The sequence below is a fragment of the Quercus robur genome, chromosome 5 (genome assembly GCF_932294415.1).
Source record: "Quercus robur chromosome 5, dhQueRobu3.1, whole genome shotgun sequence".
NCBI lineage: Eukaryota > Viridiplantae > Streptophyta > Magnoliopsida > Fagales > Fagaceae > Quercus > Quercus robur.
Window position 1 is genome coordinate 5,663,763 of NC_065538.1, and position 18,804 is coordinate 5,682,566.

At 36.2% G+C, this 18,804-nt stretch overlaps 1 long non-coding RNA gene across 1 annotated transcript; it reads left to right on the top strand.

Moving 5' to 3' along the window:
• The first annotated feature begins 5,043 nt into the window (after positions 1–5,043).
• On the top strand, positions 5,044–8,417 carry LOC126724919 (uncharacterized). Its single transcript, XR_007655189.1, has 4 exons — positions 5,044–5,133; positions 5,226–5,324; positions 7,184–7,262; positions 8,022–8,417. It is a non-coding gene; the product is annotated as an uncharacterized LOC126724919 (long non-coding RNA).
• The last annotated feature ends 10,387 nt before the right edge of the window (positions 8,418–18,804 follow it).

The window sequence follows — 18,804 nt, forward strand, 5'->3', positions numbered from 1 at the left end:
GAAATATAGGTTGTCAAAGTCTACTTGCCATAAACTCTTTTCTTGCAAAGTTTTTCAAGAGTCTGTGTTAGGATAGATTTTATTGTATTTAACAAGTGAATATGAGTTAAGTGATTTATGACTTCTCTAGTATCTCATTTATTTGTTGTGGTTTTGTCATAGATTGCCAAAGGGGGAGATTGTTAAGACATATGTGTTACACATGTTAGGAACATATGTCACTATTTAATGTAATTGGCTAATCCTTTGACAAAACGCACTTTACTTGTAATTGGGTAGATCTAGGATGTGTTTAATACTTCAAGAAACAAGGTTTCAAGTTCAAGTGTTAAAGCCATGCAAGTCTGTCCAAGATTCAAGTGTGAAAGGTGTTGTTCATTAAAGCTCGACAGCTAGCATCTATTGAGCCTTGAAGAGTTGTTCTAGCCCGTGGCTCGACAGCAGCTCGACAAACAGGTATCTGTCGAGGTTTATGAAACTCAAATTTTCAAGTCTATTTTTCATCCAATTCGTGAGTATGTGTTTAATACTTCAAGAAACAAGGTTTCAAGTTCAAGTGTTAAAGCCATGCAAGTCTGTCCAAGATTCAAGTCTAATAGGTGCTGTTCATTAAAGCTCAACAGCTAGCATCTATTAAGCCTTGAAGAGTTGTTCCAGCCCGAGGCTCGACAGCAGCTCGACAAACAGGTATTTGTCGAGGTTTATGAAACTCAGATTTTCGAGTCTATTTTTCATCCAATTCGTGAGTATGTGTTTGGGTTTTCTTTTCTCACAACCCTAAACATATATAAGGATTATTTTAAGGGCCGTCAAAGAACACAAGTTGCACAAGTGTTGAGCAAAGTTTGTTCATGCAAATTGTGACCGAAGACGGAATTTGCCCTAGTTCATCTTTCTTGTGAAGAAGCTACTGTGTTTATGCACCGTAGGGTTTTGTAACCAAAGAGCTTCTCGATCTTCATCGTGTGATGAACTGAAGAACTTTGCAGCCAACAACCTTCTCTATTTGGTGATTGAAGTCACGTACTAGGATCCGCGCAATTGGTTAGTCACGTACTGGGAGTCGTGCATTGAAAGGAGAGATTGTCACTATAGAACAAGTCTAATTGGGTATTGGGGTAAGGGTTCAACTTTAGGTTGGTATAAGGTACTGGGATTCCTTTACTTGTAACAGCTTGTTCTGATAATAGTGGATTCTCAAGAGTGGTGACCTTAAAATCACCTGGTGTGGTTTTTGCCGTGTAGGTTTTCCCAATTCGTAAACAAATCACCGTGTCAATTTAATTTCTGCTGCATACTTTAGTTAATTGGTGATTTATTTATGCTACCACATACTTTGCATGTTAATTTGATTAATTAATAAACTTGGTAAATTAATTAATTAATATATCACAAGAGGTCAATATGTTTTTGGCCTATCAAAGTAAACGTTCAAGAATGGATCTTACCCGAGTTGAGTGACGAGGTGAAATGTCTTGTGGAGGATCTTTAGGTGGAGTGAAAGCAGGAGACCCAAGCTCAAAGTTGTAGCTTGTCATTGACTTGTTCATTTGAGGGTGATCTAGGAGAAACTTGGATAGAGAAGTCCAAAGAAGGATCGGGAGCATCTATAGAAGGAAGATGTAACTCACCTGGAAATATTTTTAAAACAAAGTAGGTAGAAAGGTAAGAACAGAAGTGAGAGAGCTCAACAAAGAAGCAGTGTTCCCAAAATACAACATTTTGGGAAACACGAAGACGATGAGAGACAGGATCATAACACTGATCGGGAGCATCTATAGAAGTAAGATGTAACTCACCTGGAAAGATTTTCAAAACAAAGTAGGTAGAAAGGTAAGAACAAAAGTGAGAGAGCTCAACAAAGAAGCAGTGTTCCCAAAATACAACATTTTGGGAAACACGAAGACGATGAGAGACAGGATCATAACACTAATACCTCTTTCGAGTTTCGTCATGGCCAAGGAAACAACAATGTCTGGTTCGAGTCTCAAGTTTGTTGTGCTCATAAGGCTAAAGAAGAACGAAACATGTAGAATCAAAGGAGCACATGTGATGATAGTCATGAGGCGACCCAAAAAGGTGCTCATATGGAGTTTTATTATAGATGACAATGCTTGGAATGCGATTAAAAGCATGAAGAGTGGCTTCACCCCAAAATGGGGTAGGAACTTTGATAGAGAGAATAAGATAATGAATAGTATCAAGACTATGACAAAATTTTCGTTCGGCTTTTACTATTTTGCTTAAAGGTACTTAGACAAGTTAGGTGATGTATAGTGCAGTAGGAATGTAAAAGAACTTGAAAAGCATATTGAGTATATTCAAGAGCATTATCAGATCGAAAAATCTTGATATGTTACGAAAATTGTGTTTCAACCATTTTTGCAAAGTTATTGTAGATCGGTAGTAATTCAAAATGAGATTTCATAGGAAAAATCCAACTATAATGAGAATAATCATCAATAAAGATAACAAAACATTGAGATTCACCAATACTAGTAACAAGGGACGGTCCCCAAACATCAGAATGAATTAACTCAAAAATACCATTAGAGATAGATTCACTAATATTGAAAGGCAAATCTGGTTGTTTTCCTAATTGGCATGAGGTACAATCAAAATTGACTTTGGACACAGAACCTAACAAATCCCTAAAAGCTAATTGCTGGACTCGAGAAGAGGGTGCATGAAAGATGGAAATGAAAGATAGGATTAGCATAAAGATAAATGTCTAAAATATTTACAACATAGAATAGGAGCATAAGGGAGGTTAACATTAAGTCCGTAGAGCAATGATCGAATCCAAGCAATCTTAATAGTCAGCTAAGTCTTTATATTCAGATTTAATTCAAGAGAGAACAATGGATGTAGTTTCTTTGAGGACCAATAAATAAGATGTTGAGAATACACGTGTGAGTAAAGTCTCATATTAAATAAGAATAACAAGATAAAGTAGTTAATATAGCACAGTTAGGCCCAAACTCATTGGCTTAAGTCTTTTGGGTCAAGTGGTGTTTCTATATGTTATATTAACTACTCAAGAAGGCTCCCAAAGAGACTATCTCTACAACAAATGGCATCAAAGCTCAAGTGGCGTGTAGTGAAGGTAGAGAGGTGTTCAAGGTCCCTCCCTAGCGGGGATAGAGCATGCCTAAAAAAAGCCCAACAAAGAAGTATTATCAATGATACTAGATCACTGTAAAGCTTGCAGATCTCATGGATAAGAATGTGTGGGCTAGTTCTCATAGATGAGTGTGCATGATTGACACATGATTCCCATTGATGCGTACTAAAGGCCTGTGGATGACATGCTAGTGGTGATGGAAAAAACACATAGGCAATATGAGAGCTAGTAGGAGTCAAAACCCACAAAGAGGTAGAGACTCACACGTGCGAGAAAATTTGTTAGGAAAACACATGTGAGTAAAGTCTTATATTGCACTACTAAAATCGGTAATTTAAGCTGCGTTTTTGAGCTGCATTTTCTAAAAACACAGCTTTAGGGTCGAATTTTGAGCTGCGTTTTCTTTAAACGCAGCTTCAGGATGCTGTTTGAGCTGTGTTTATTAAACCCAGCTATAGACCAGCTCTGAAGCTGCATTTTTGGATGTTCGAGCTGCGTTTAGCTGGGTAGGATTGAAGCTACGTTTTCAAAAACGCAGCTTTAGTTCCAACCTGGGATTTTTATTTTTATTTTTTTCAATATATCTGAGAGCTGCGTTTAACAAACGCAGCTTCAAAACTTATAGAGCTGCGTTGTTCTAAACGCAGCTCTAGACATGTCAAAGCTGCGTTTAGAAGAACGCAGCTCTAATATGTGGTAGAGCTGCGTTTATTTAAACACAGCTCCAGACTCATTTATGCCGCAGCTATAGCCTTCCTATAAATTCAAAAAACCCCTAAAATTTCAACCCAATCAATCCCTAAATTGAAAAACACTCAGCTTCTCAACCTAGCTCCTGGTAATCTCGTCGCCGTGCTCTGAACCTCTCGCCGTCGTGCTCGATCTCAACCCACAGTCCGCAATCTCAACAATGCAGGGTGACCCAGTTGGCCTCTGACTTTGTTGCTTGGACCCACGCTCAGAGAGCTTGACCGCGAAGAACCTACTGTGCAGAGTTCGAGTTGTTGAACTGGTTCCTGGGCTCCGAGTGGCCAAGATTTCAGAGATTCGTTGCAAGGTGAGGGTTTGATTTGGGGTTTAATCTGGGGTTTTGAGGGGCTTCGGGTTTACTGTTGTTTTGTGTGTGTGTGTATGAATGTACGTTTGTGCAAGACCATTGGCTCAGTTGTTTGCACCTCTCCCTTCTTTACCTTCTTCTTCTCACCGTTCCCAACCCAGGTACTAGTACGTACCCTTTTTTGGTTTTTCTTTGACCTTATTACCCTCTTTGCTTTACTTCTTCTAGGCATTTTGTTTTTGGTATTGATAGTGGAAATTGATTTTGAATTGAAGGTTGGCGCACCCAGGAGGACCGTTGAGGACGAACAAGGCAGCGGCATTGGCGAAGTTTCTAGAAAGAAAGCTACAGGAGCCTGACGGTTTGGCGTCTATCAATCCCGATCTCGTCGAAATCGCTATCCAAAATACCAAACGCACCGTCTTGCCTTCTTGTAATTTCCTTCTCTATACTATTCTTTTTTTAGTACTATTTTTGATTGTCGTAATTTTTTTTTTTTTTTTTGGTAATATTCTCTTTTAAATTGGTTCCAACGTCTTCTACTGATGTAGTAATTTTTGCTTATACGCCGTCGTTTTTGGCAAATTAATGAGTTCCAAATTCCCAAAAAAAAAAAAAAATCCATAATATCTTTGTATTTTTTGAAAGCATAAGAAAAACTACTTTGTGTGGTTTTATTAAAATATTTATTGTAGCTAAGGATTAAATGAGAGAGGAAAAAAAAGTTAACTACGCCATTTAAACCTAGATAAGGAATGATAGGTGATTTTAAATGACGTGACACTGTATTCGTCTTTAGATTTGTTAAATAGCAAACACGAACAATGAAACTATGTGTTTGATGATTCTTTCTTTAATGAAACTATTTGTTTTGTTTGCAGGCTGATTTGGTTGCTTAGTGGATTGCTAAAAATTGTTTTCAAGATTGCCGTGTTTGTTTTTTCTCGACATCGTATGTGTCTAAGTTTTTGTGATAATTTTGGTCCTTAGAGATAGTTGAATGCATTTGTAATTTCACATAATCACATGCTTGATATTCTATAGGTTTCCCCGAATCCTAATGCTGAGAAAGCAGTAGTGCCGAAGGAAGAGATCTTGGATTTTGAGTAGTCACCTGAGCCCTCGAACGCAAGGCAATTTGAGGTATTGCCTTTTCTTTTTTAAATTGTTGATGATTTTGATGGGTATTGCGTCTGTTGAATTTTTCTGCATTTTTTATTTTATCTAATAGTTGCAAATTTGTTTTGTTTTTTTTTTTTTATAGAAAGCTTATTAGATGGTTGCAAAATTGTTTGGGGTTTGTGTTTGTTTTAACTTCGGTTCTTTTTTGATAGCTCTATTACTGTCCTTTTGTTGAGCAAGATTTTTTAGTCCTCTGAACTGAATTAGTAGCCAAATCCTTGCATTTTTTAAACTTCTCAAATATCTAGCAACTTTGGAAGTTGAACTTAGAAACTGAGTTTGTAAGTAATTTTCTCCATAAAGTTCATTATTTTTTTGGTTCTTCCTTGCCATTCCAGGACAATGTTGCAAGTTCAAACACAAGCAGCTTAAGATCATTCTTTATTGGAATGGCATTCTTATTTCACACACACCCATAACATTCATCACACTCTTAAGAATTTTTGTGATTGAAAAATATAGCAATTCCAAATTATGATGGATGTCAATTATTAAAATTTACTCAAAAAATAGAAGAATTATGTTTGTGATTGTAATTCTGAAAGTGTTAAATTTTTTTTTTTCTTTTCAATAGCTAAAAGATACTCCTTCCTTGATTGTGATAAACGGTTATTTTTGGCCAAACTATGTTTGTTTTTCACATTAGGAGTGCGATAATTCTCTAGTCCTAATATAATGAATCGAGTTAAAAAGGGACATTAGTGGTGGGTAAAGCAAATAACTTGAATATCTCAATGAGTTAAGAGCTTTTGGAATATAAAATTGCGGAAAGAATATGCGAAGGACAGTTTGCATCATTAGAAGTCCTATCTTCTAAGATGATGGGTTTCCCTTTCACTTAAGAGAACCTTTTTTTTCCACAATACTGTGGACCCTTCTTAATTTCATGGCCATTTCCTTCTTGAACATGTTTTAATCTTGCAGACACAACGTTTTTGTTTTATTCATGCCTCCATATGTGTATATGCACAAATGTACATAAAAGGAGAAATTGTTTTGTGATAGTACCATGAGCCGCGTGTTCTTCTCTTAGGCGTAGGCTTTTAATCCCCACTCACTTTCTTTTGACTTTACACACCAATTGTGATATAATGATTAGAGTTTTGTTTATTATACATAAACTATTACATAATTTTATATGCATTTCATTTTGAATTGAAATTGTGACTTCAGAGTCAATTTTAATTTAAAAATTAGATGTGTGTAAAATTATGTATAATAATTTGTGTGCAATAAATATTACCCTAATGATTAAGTCGCTTTTTGGCCGGTAAAATATCTCCCTCCAGTCATTCTGGACTACACTCATACACGCAGTCTCTCTATCTGTCCCTCTCTTTTTTATATAAAGGTTACTTCTCTTTCTTTCATATGTCACTAAGTAGCTAGACAGGCACATGCTATCTTAAATAGGTAGAATCTATGTTTTTTCTTCTTTAAGTTACAATTAGGAGGGCTAGCTAGTTTCTTTTGCAACTCCTTTATTTCACAACTTCTTTATTTCTTCAAATTGTTTAGCCTGTCCTAGTCGCTTTAACTAGTTTTTCCTTTTCTAGCCCAGCAAAGTGATCTTTCCCTGTCCTAATCGCTACCCATTCTCATGCTTTTGTTTCCTTTATCATTGTAGTCAACAATGTTAGAGAGATAAGCTTTACATAAAAATTTTAAAAAAGAAAGAACACGTCCACGTCTTCATCTTCGTGCATTGCCATGCAAGTAATCTTTCACTCTCCATCTAGCCCTTATCTTTGAAGTTCACCCTCTTGCATATGACTATCCAAAATTAACTGAAATTTTAATATTCTTTACTTTCTTGGCAGAACTGATCAGTACCATCAAAGCTCCAATATGTGCATTGCAGATTAGAAGTCCGGAACCTTGTTGGAGACTCTAAAACAGGTAAAGTTTAAAGAAAATTTCATCGTCAATTTAAGCATGTATACTTTGTTATGTGGCCAAGAAAATTTTTACAGCTATAAGCTTCTATTGACCAAGACCAAGTGATTGGTCTAATTAATGGTTCTCTGCTTCATGTAATCCATAAAGTTCCGGGCTCAAATCTTCTAATCAATACCTTGGACCATTCTTTCTTGTAATTATACGATGTGTCATACTACACTGACTGAATAATCAGGCTTAATTATACGATGTGTCAGAATAATCAGGCTTAATTATGAGACCAAAAGATAAGTGCAAAATAATAAGTCCAAACCCCACCTAAGTGTAAGATCAGGAACTTGTAGATAAGGGTAATGTATTACTTAGTTGGAAACAATAATGCATGTATGAATAAGCATGCAGCATGTTAGGCGTGATGCCTAGACAAAGAAAGAGAGAAAAAAAAGTGTCTAATCAATGTTGTTTATAGTTGTTAAAATGTCACCCAAAATCTTATATTCATGGCAAATTTTATTCAGTCCTAGACCTTCACAAATTCCCATCAAATTTAGTTAATTAGTGCTATCATTTTCAATTTAGTATTATTATTATTATTTTTTTTTAATCTATGAGGCCTATTTTATCATCTTAGATGTATGAGGCCTATTTTCCATCTCTAAATAGGAAGTATGGATTTATGCGACTGTTGAAGAATGTTTTCTGATTTTGTTTAATTAACCTTGTATGTTACTTATGTTCCATCTCTTTTTCTATATACAGGTTAAGAATTTAATAGCTTGATTTGGTTATTGTGAATTGGCTACTGCAAATCTTTCTGATCAACTGGTTCCACAACTTGGTCAGCTTTTAAATCTGCAATACTTGTAAGTCATCTTGACATGCAGGGCAAGTTGTCTGACTGTATTTTTTTTTTTTTTTTTTTTTGTGTGTGTTGCATGAGTTAGTGCCAGGATATGTCCACACAAGAAATAGACTTCACTACCCATAAGAAATTCTTAGGCTGCTTGTAAAACCCCCACCTCCTTGATTAATTATAGTTGGGTCCTTTTCTCATTTGAAGTTCATCTCTGCATGTAAAAACCAAAGTTTGTTGGGAACTTTTATTTTATATGTAATTATTTGGATATGTAATTAATCTTTTGGCAACGAACTTAATTGTTTTGTTTATGTAAAACTATCGTTTATGTAATTAATATTTTGGTAATGGTTTGATACTATATAGTATCAAATATGCAATTTGTTTTGTTGATATTTTGGTAATTAATGATTTCATATATGCAATTTGTTTTGTTGGTTCAGTATTGTTGCATTTGAGTGTTGGCAGGAATGTGTATGTGGAATTACAAGTTTTGTATTGGACAGTAATCTTAGGAAGAAAAAAAATATTAAAAAAAAAAAAAAAAAAACCCTACAGCTGCGTTTGAAACGCGGCTCTAACACATAGTATAGCCGCGCTTTAGACATAAAACGCAGCCCAAGCTGACCTATAGCCGCGTTTTCTACAAAAACGCAGCTATAGGTCCCGAACCAATGCACTGTGTAGAACCCTGGCTATAGCTGCATTTCAAACGCAGCTCTATGTTGCATCTATAGCTATAGGTCCCTCACCTGGGAGTTTAAAAAACGCGGCTCTAGGACAAAATAAACGCGGCTATAGATATCTTTTGGGCTGCATTTGAAACGCAGCTCTATGTTGCACCTATAGTTGCGTTTTTGAAGAAAACGCAGCTATAGGTCCCGCATCTGGGGTTGTAAAAAAACGCGGCTCTAGGATGGCTGAAACGCAGCTACAGACGCCGATTTGGGCTGCGTTTTTAAAAACGCAGCTCCAGGTCCCTGCAAGGGGCTATAGCCTCGCTGCATAGGCTGTGTTTGCAAACGCAGCCATAAAAACGCAACTATAGGCTATAGCTGCGTTTTTTATAGGCTATAGCTGCGTTTTGCAAATGCGGCTATAGCCTTATTTTTTTGTAGTGTTGAATAAGTATAACAAGAGAGAGTGCTTAATATAACCCATAAACTTAAATCTTTTGGGTCAAATTGTGTCCCTATATACTATATTAACTACCCAATGAAGCTCCCCAAAGTGTTATCTCCCCAACTTGAGATTATAAAATGCCATAACAACAGTGAATGCAAAGGCTTACAACTTATCATTCAAGCGGAGGATGCATAGCCAAAACATCCAAAAGTCGCCTTAAATAAATTGGGTTGGGCAGAGACACCATTAGTCACAGTATTTTGAGTGTCTTGCATTATGTTTGCATAAGTATCTTTTATTTTGATGATGTGAAGCTAACCAAGGCAAGGTCATTTAAACTCATTCTGGAGAGTAAATTACAGATACATGATTTCACCGTCAGAACCATGTATCATGGTAATTTAAGCGAAATAGTAGGAATTGAACCTAGGATGTTTGGATGTAAAATTCATTCCAGACCTCAAACCATTAGACTACCCCATTACCTATATGTTTATATGAGTATTTAAGAACCGTAACCGATAAAGATTACCAAAATTCAAAAGTATGAATTTTCTATATATAAATAAGATGTGGTTAATATAAAGAAACATAGATTCCAACCCTCATTCCCTCTCTTTATAAGGGATATATATTATTTGAAATTAAAAAATATAAATAAAAAAGGTCAAAATGAAGTAAGAAAATTACCTAAGTTCTTTGTAGTAAAGGCACCATAAATGGCAGCGTGAACAATTGCTTTTCCAGCCACATATAGTAGGCGAGTGAGTTTATTCATCATGAGCTTCAAAAGTTCGACATCTCCAGCCTCGGCCACCATATGTAAAGGAGAATTGTTTTCCTCGTTAACCTGAAAATAGGACACTTCTGGATCCATCTCAACCAAGAAACTAGCCACCTCATGATACTTTCTTTTCATTTTCGAGTCCACATTTTGGTATTTGTTTATCAAAGCCACATGCAGTGCAGTATTCCCCTCCGTGTTTTGCTCCCTCAGTAGTCCAAAATAACGAGATTCTTCCGACTGCTGGTAAGATGGGAGCAAAAGTTTAACTATAGGCAGAGGCCCAACACTTGCAGCAACATGTAGAGCAAGGTTGTCAGTGGAATTCTTTTTTCTGACAAGTTCTTGGCACCCTTTGGTCTGGAGGATCACTTTTACAAGCTCATCATGGCCAGAGCTTGCCGCAACATGAAGGATTGTATTTAACTTGGGGCTTGTCGTACTATTTCTTGGATGTAAGCAATGTTCCCACCTTTTACAGCCTTGTACAATTCAGGATTCATGTTTGTAGCCATCACTGAAGGGCTTTCATCAACTATGACTGACTCGCGGATACCTTGATCTCTATCCATCCGAGCATTAACATCAACGCAAGAAGGCATATATTCATCATGATTCATAAAATTGAGCTGTAGCAACGTGGAGCTCGCACCTTTTTCAGCTGTGCCTGACTCCTCCAAGAGATCTCTCTCCATGTAAAACTCAGCCTTTTGCGGTTTTTCATAAATGAAAGAATCGGATTGTAGCTCCAGGGAGCTCCCACCTCTCTCTTCCATGTACAATACATAATTCTTGTTTGTGATCATCACCAAAGGGCTGTCAGCTATGTCTGCCTCGAGGAAATCTTTCTTCATTTCAGCATCAATTGAAACGTGGTCCATTTGCACCGAAGACAACTCCTTTGTCAGTTGGATCTCATCAGCGGAGCCGGAGCTTGTACTGGCCATTAAGGATTTTTGGAAGTAATAAAGCTCTCTGTTAGTTAGTTAATTACAATTTGCTGAATCCTAAACAACAAATGGTTGTGGCCACTCCCTCTTCCCCCATTTCCAGTCCCACCAAAGCAGACCCCTAAAAGTTGACAAATTATGGAAAAAAAAAAATTGGAAGGTGATCAAAATATTCTGGGTACACCATCTACTTTCAAACCAACATAGTCAATATATACTGCTTGGTTCTTATACAAGTTATACTCCTTTGCTAAATTCAATTGAGAATCATAGTCAAATTTGACCAAGTTTCTTGAATGTTGCGGAAATTTCTCAAAGATTAGTAGAGAACCTTCATCCAAAAAAAAAATAATAATAATAAATTTAAAAAACTAAAAAAAAAGGAAAAAAAAAAAAAAAATAGACAACTCCATTCCTTGCAACTTACGCTAAATTATTCCATTCGAATATTGCATGTTGGCATTTTATATCATAGTCAATTTTGTACAAGTTTTTTGAATGTTGCGGAACTTTCTCAAAGATTTGTAGAGAACCTTCGTCCCAAATTTATATAAAAAAAAATTAAAAAAAAAAAAGAATGGAAAACATATAATATATGATTTGTTGCAAACTAAGTTATAACAACTCCTGTAAAAATGCACACATGTCAATATCTCAAATAGACACCTGTCCAGACTTATGTTTTTCCTTGTCAAGATTGAATTTTTCACCAAATGGAGTCTATTTGAGGCATTGACACATGAAAATTTTACAAGAGTTGCTACAACTTAGTTTATAAAAAATCTTTGCCCTTCAAATATTGCGTGCTAGCATTTTATGGTTCGAGTAAGTAAGAGGTTCATTGATGTATATGTGTTGAGGAATAAATATCTTGGAGAGCTTTTTTGAATAATTAATATAATATACAGAGACATACTTTAACCTAAAAGGCCTAAGTCCAATGGGTATGTGCTTGATTAGGTTATATTAACCACTCATTTTTCTCTTTATTATTCAATGTGCATGATTTTACTCACATTTGATATATACCCAACAATATATTTTTGGGAACTTGCCTCAAATTCCTAATTGAAGAATGGAAAATTAATTTGGGTTTCCTAGGTTCAAAAGGAGAAATCATTCTTTGGTGTGGAAGGAAAGTTTATTCCTTGTTAAAGAAGTAATGTATTCCTTATCCAAGAGGGAATATAAAAAGAGTCTTATAAATAGACAATACTACAAAGAATTTAAGGGTTTTGGCCCAAGGATCCTCCCTATACGGAGAGAGAATATAGAGCACGAAACCAAAAGAGAAAAAAAAATTGCTTGGGAGATAACGCAAGGAGAAAGACAACGAGGATAATTTGTTAGATGTTGCAAAGTGCCAAAGAAAGAGGTGTCACATAGAAAAAGATAGCTAATGAGAGCTATGTGGGAAAGAGAAAGAAGAAGAGAAGGAAGCTAGAGAGGAGAGAGTAAAGTGTTGCCACCTTCGAGAAGATAGCAAAGGAGAGCTACGTGGAAAAGCGAAAGATGAAGAGAAGAAAGTTAGATAGGAGAGAACAAAGTATTGCCACTTTTGAGATAAATAATTAGTGTGTGTGAGAGCAAAGAAAAACAAGAGATATTTTTCTTTAGGTGTGAGACATATACAAAGATATTGTAATTGATTTGATAATAATAAAATTGATTCAGAGTTTGTCCTGTGGTTTTTCTATTTAAAAAGAAAGAGTTTTCCAAGTAAATATTTGTGTTCTTGTGTGTTATTGCTATTTGGATTGATAATATTAGTAATAATATTATTTGGGACCCAATTAGGAAATAATAGGTTTATAATTATTCAATACTTCGGGAACATGATAAATGCATGAGAAATAAATTGATGATCTCCATTCTTTAAACAGGTAAGAATTTTACCTATCCCCTTCACTGAAACTTTGGATGAGACACCAAAGGTAACATTCCTGACCATTGATTCATCAATCTCCATGAACATCATTTTATTCCCACACATATGGTTACTAGCACCAGAGTCAAGATACCAGGCACCATTTTCTTCTCTGTCTTCTCCTTTGTATGCCAACAACAAAGTCGGCTCCACTTCTTCATTCTTATCTTCAACATAATTAGCTTTCTCCTCAATAGTTTTAGCGTCATTTTTACATTCAGAAGCATAATGCCCAAACTTTTGACAACTATAACATTTCATATTAGACTTATCATACCTTCTTCTATATGGTCTTGAGAAAATTCCTCTTCCACGATCTCTTATGGATTGTGAAATTTTGTTAGGACATTTGTGAATCATGTTAAGAACATATGTCATTTAGAATTGGCTAATCCTTTGAAGAAAAAAAAAACGCATTTTACTTGTAATTGGGTAGATTTAGGATAGTTTAAGTTTTCAAGAAACATGTTGTTTAAGTCAAGAGTTAAAGCCATGCAAATCTGTTCAAGAAACAAGTGAAGAAGTGTTGTATTTTAAAGCTCGACAGATAGCTCAACAAATTGTATCTATCGAGGTTTAAATGGAAATTTTAGCCCGATGCTCGACAGCTGCTCAACAGATAACCTATCTATCGAGAATTACGAAAATCAGTTTTTCAGATATGATTTCACACATATCCATGTGTATGTCTTTAGGCTTTCTTTTCTCACAACCCTAAACATATATAAGGATTATTTTAAGGGCCGTCTTAGTTGATGAAACTTGATGCAAAGGTTTTGTTTAAGCAGATTGTGACCGAAGACGAAATTTGCCCTAGTTCATCTTTCTCTTGAAGAAGCTGCTACGTTTGTACGGTGTAGGGTTTTGTAACCAAGGAGCTTCATGATCTTCATTGTGTTGATGAATTGAAGAACTTTGCAGCCAACATCCTTCTCAAGTTGGTGTGTTAGTCACGTACTTGGATCCGTGCATCGATTGGTTAGTCACGTACTGGGAGCTGTGCATTGAAAATGAGAGATTGTCATTACAGAACAAGTTTAATTATGTATTGGGGTAAGGGTTCAACTGTAGGTTGGTATAAGGTACTGGGATTCCTTTACTTGTAACCGCTTGTTGTGATAATAGTGGATTCTTGGGAGTGGTGACCTTAAATTCACCCAGTGGGATTTTTGCCTTGGAGATTTTCCCCATTTGTAAACAAATCACCATGTCAAGTTTATTTTCCACTGCATTTAACTTAATTGGTGATTTGTTTGTGCTACCACGCATATTGCATATTAATTAACTTAATTAATTCACTTGGCTAATTAATTGATTAATTTATCATAAGGGGTCAATACAATCTTGGCCTATCAAGTGGTATCAGAGTGGGCACACTTTGATTAGGATTAATCCTTGCTGTGTGATCCATTGACCCCTATTGTCATGGATAGAGGACAATCGTTAATTATACCTCCTTTATTTGATGGCACTAACTATGCATACTGGAAAGAACGCATGAGAGCTTTCTTACAGTCTTTAAATGAAAAAGTGTGGCAAGCTGTGGAGATAGGCAGGACAAGCCAAAGAAAGCGCCGGTTGATTAAGATGATGCAAAGATCAAAGCAACAAACTTCAACAGTAGAGTATTGAATGTTTTATTCAATGCAGTCACGAATGAGAAGTTTAAGAAGATATCCTCTACTGAAATTGCAAAGGAAGCATAGACCATCCTCTAGACAACCTATGAAGGAACCAAGGCTGGCAAGGACTCAAAGCTTCAGAGGCTTACCATAAGCTTTGAAGAGATTAAGATAGAGGAGGATGAGTTGTTCGATGAGTTCTATGCCAAGCTCAAGGAAATAGTGAACTCAGCCTTTAATCTTGGGGAAAGGTGCTCAGATCTCTTCCAGAGAGATTTCATGCCAAGATCACCGCTATTGAGGAATTGAAGGATATTGGTAAAATTCCTTTGACAGAGTTGGTTGGCAATTTGCAAACCTATGAATTGGGTTTGTCTATGATCGAGAAATCAAGTAAGAGCAAGTGCAGGGCACTAAAGGCCAAAAGCAGGGATACCGATAAGCCTTCAAATGATGAAGATTCTAAGACGAAATCTTATATCACAAGGCAGTTCAAAAATTTTATGAATAATTCCAATGCTAAAGGATTTGACAAAGACCGCAAGCAATCCAATTCGTCTCAGCTTAAGAACCAAAACAAAGGAAAGAAGGATAGTAAGGATGGTGGTCAGTACACTATTCCTTCTGGACCAAAGTGCTTCGGATGTCAAGGCTTTGGACACATAAAACAAGAGTGCCCAACATATCTCAAAACCATTGGAAAAAGTAAGGCACTTGCTTCTACCTTGAGTGACACCAAGCCTGAGGATGATTCGGATAATGAGGATGATGGAAACTTGAATGCCTTCACTGCCACTGTAAATCCTACTAAAGGGATTGATGAAGAAGAGGATTTGGTGGAGTCTAAGTTTAAGAAGATGAATGAACAAAATGACATTCACACAGCCTATGAAAAATTGTACAAGGTCTCAGAAAAGCATGAGAAATTATATAGGTTGGCCACCAAGATGCTCAGTGATGTGGAGCTCAAACGAGAAGAAATCTCCATAAAGTTTGATGAAGCTAATCAGACCATTGGAGCACTGAGATTTGAGAACAATTTCTTGGCTAAGAAGACCAAGAAGCTTGAAGTGGAGCTGTTTCAAGTCAAAGTTCAGTTGGAGAGGACTTCAAGTGAAAAGCTTAATGAAATGCTCAGCTTTCAAAAATCTGCTTCTGATTGAACAGGTTTGGGGTACGATTTCTCTTCTTCTAATATTGCTTCTTCTAGTACTACTGTGTTTGTTTCTCCTACTAATAATGTTGAATTTGAGAACAATGATGTCAAAATTGCTTTAGCTAGTGAGAACATAGACAAGGGTAAATCTATCTTAGGAGCACCCCCTATGCTTAATAAGAAAGAGACTAAAAACCCTAGGGCTGGGAAGGGCAATAACCAAAAGCCTAAACAGAAGAAGCAACATCTTTGTCATCACTATGGAGTGACTGGACATACTTGACCTAATTGCTATAAGTGGTTAGCCACTCAACAGAGCAATAGTATGATCTCATTGGGAAACCTAATTCAGTTTCCATCATTTTTTGCTTCTCTTGGAGATCTTCTCAAAGGCCTCATATTCCTTTCAAACTTGAACGGTTTCAATTATTCTCCCTCACCGCTGGATCAAGGGTTTGCCAAACGAAAAGGTTCTTCCAAGGTGTGGAAGGAAAAATGATCTAAGTGATTTAGTCACTTCTCTCTCTCTCTGCCCCTCTCTTTTGATTATGCATTACTTGTGTGTTTTGCTTTTTTGTTTTAAGTCAGTCTAGTTTTTATGCTTTGCTTTGTTTAACATGTTTTTATTTGTCTATTTTCAGTTTTGCTTTATTTTTTTCATAAATAAAAAAAATTGAAAAATCAGAAAAATACAAAAACAGTGTGTTTTGTGTACATTGGTACTTCTGTACCTTGGATGGCCATTGAAACAAAGTTTTCTAAACTTTGATTTTTTATAACTTAGATGAGCATCTCTATGCACAATTAAACAAGTGAGCTTTGTGGCTCGTGTTTGTAATGAGTAAGATTAAATAATCTCTTGTACTTAATACTCGTATCACTCTTTTTGACAGGAAGGACTAGAAAATCCTAAGAGAAAGGCATAAATAACCATCTCACCACTGTTGCCCGCCAATCATGAAATGACATCTATATGCTTCGGCATAGTAAAAGTGCAATGTCAAAAGCTTAATATAATTAGATATTTCTTTTCTCTCTCTTATATGCCCATGCATGATATGCTTAACAAAAGAAAAATATGCAAAGAAAATAAAAGCAAAAAGAATCAAAATGTTTTATATATGATTGCAAGCGTGTCTTCTAGGAGATGTGGGAGTTATAGGATGTACCTCAAAGGTGATAGTCCCTATCAAGCAGTTATGATTGTGTGTGAGTTAAATTAATTTTCTCATATCTCAAATCATCATAACATGTAGACACTTATGCAATCTTGTGATGTTTTTCACACACAACACGCAAATTCTTTGCTGCTTTTGATACATGTGCAGGTACAATGTGATTTGGCTATCACAAGGAATGCATGTGTTAATGTATGCTCACTAAACTGTTTTGACTTGTTTTTGAAATATAGAATTGGTTAGAATTTTTTTGTGTGTGTGTGTGTGTGTGTTGTGGATCTAAATGCTTGGCATTTTTCTTATTGAGAGATGTTTTTGAGAGTTTAAAATGTTGATTGGATCTTTGGTTAAGTAGCATGCTTGATTGCATTCATTTCTGTGTTTTTCTCTTCTTTGAAAAACTGTTTTTGCACATCTCGACAGCTTCTCGACACCTCTCGACAGCTAAGCTATCTATCGAGCTCTTTGATCTTCCTTTCTCGATAGAAGTTATCGCAATCTCGATCCATCGAAGTTTTTGAGAATTTGTCTCGATAGCTTCTTGACAGATTCTCGATCCATTGAGAAAGTTTTTGTCTACTCAATAAATGCTTGATAGTAGTTCGATCCATCGAGGTCTCTTTGCTGTGGATAGCTCTCGATAACACCTCGACAGATACATCTGTCGAGAATTACTACTCAACAGCTCTCGATCCATCGAGATTCGTGTTTTTCTATATATAGCTTCAGCGCGAATTTCTCTCATTTCTATTTGATTTCTCTCGACAGAAAAACCTCTCTCTCTCTCTTTCTCTCCCAAACACTTCTCACTCAAACTCTTCATCTTCCCCACTTGGATTTCGGCCTAATCCTTGCATTTTCTCACTGGTAAGATCTCTTTTCTCTCATTAATCATGCATTTCATACATTCTAACCTAACTTTTGGGGTTTTTGAAATTTTTTTGGGATTTTTCAAAATTGATGAAGCTTTTGTGAAATTTTTAGAATGGGTTTTGTTTAAATGATCCTATATGCTCATGCAATGCATCACATTTGCATTTTCACAATGTTTCATGCATTATAAATGTGTGTTTTCTATGTTGAAATCTTTTGTGTTAGTAGGATTGTATTGGGCTGAGCCCATAATGTTTTTATTGTTGCATGTCACATGTTCATGCATTTTTCATGTATACGTACCATTCTTTTCCTTTTTATTGATATTGATTTTGTTTGGTACTTTTCAGCTTGTCTCTTTCTCTATATCTATCTCTCTTTCTTTTAGTTAGTTTGCTCATGGCATCAAAAAGCGAGTCTACTCCGTCCCGAAACCCTCTTCGTTCCAGGGCATCATCTTCTTCTGATCCTACTCCTTACCATGTCAGGTTCCATGATGATAAAGCCCATCAAGACTTTTTGGAGAACTTTTCTCGATGCGACATTCATTCAGAATGCCAAGTCGTCCTTTCAGACTTTTCCGATACTGACTTACCCACTTTCATCTACAGTAGGGGTTTTACTCCAATATGCACGGATTTGATTACTCCGTATCTCATTTCTTCACTTGCGTTCGAGGTATGCGTATAGTAGTCACTCCGGATTTTATATCCAAGGTGCTACATGTTCCGAGGGTATCACATCCTAATTACCCCAGCTATCATCGTCTTAAGACTGTGTCTAAAGATAAACTCATGTCTCTATTTTGTGAGACGCCTTCATCATTGGGTGAACGTCAAAACACCTCATGGTCGGGCTTTGTAAAAGGTCCGAGGTTCCTGAATATGGTGATGACATTTGTTCTACATCCCTTGTCTCACTATAATTCGATTACTGAGCCTCGTGCTTGCTTTTTGTTATCTATCCTTAAGATGCTTTCCATAGACTTTCCCTTTCACTTCATACTTTCCCTTATAGATGTTTATAAGGATACGGCAACCTGTGATAAGTTTATTTTCCCTTCGACTATCA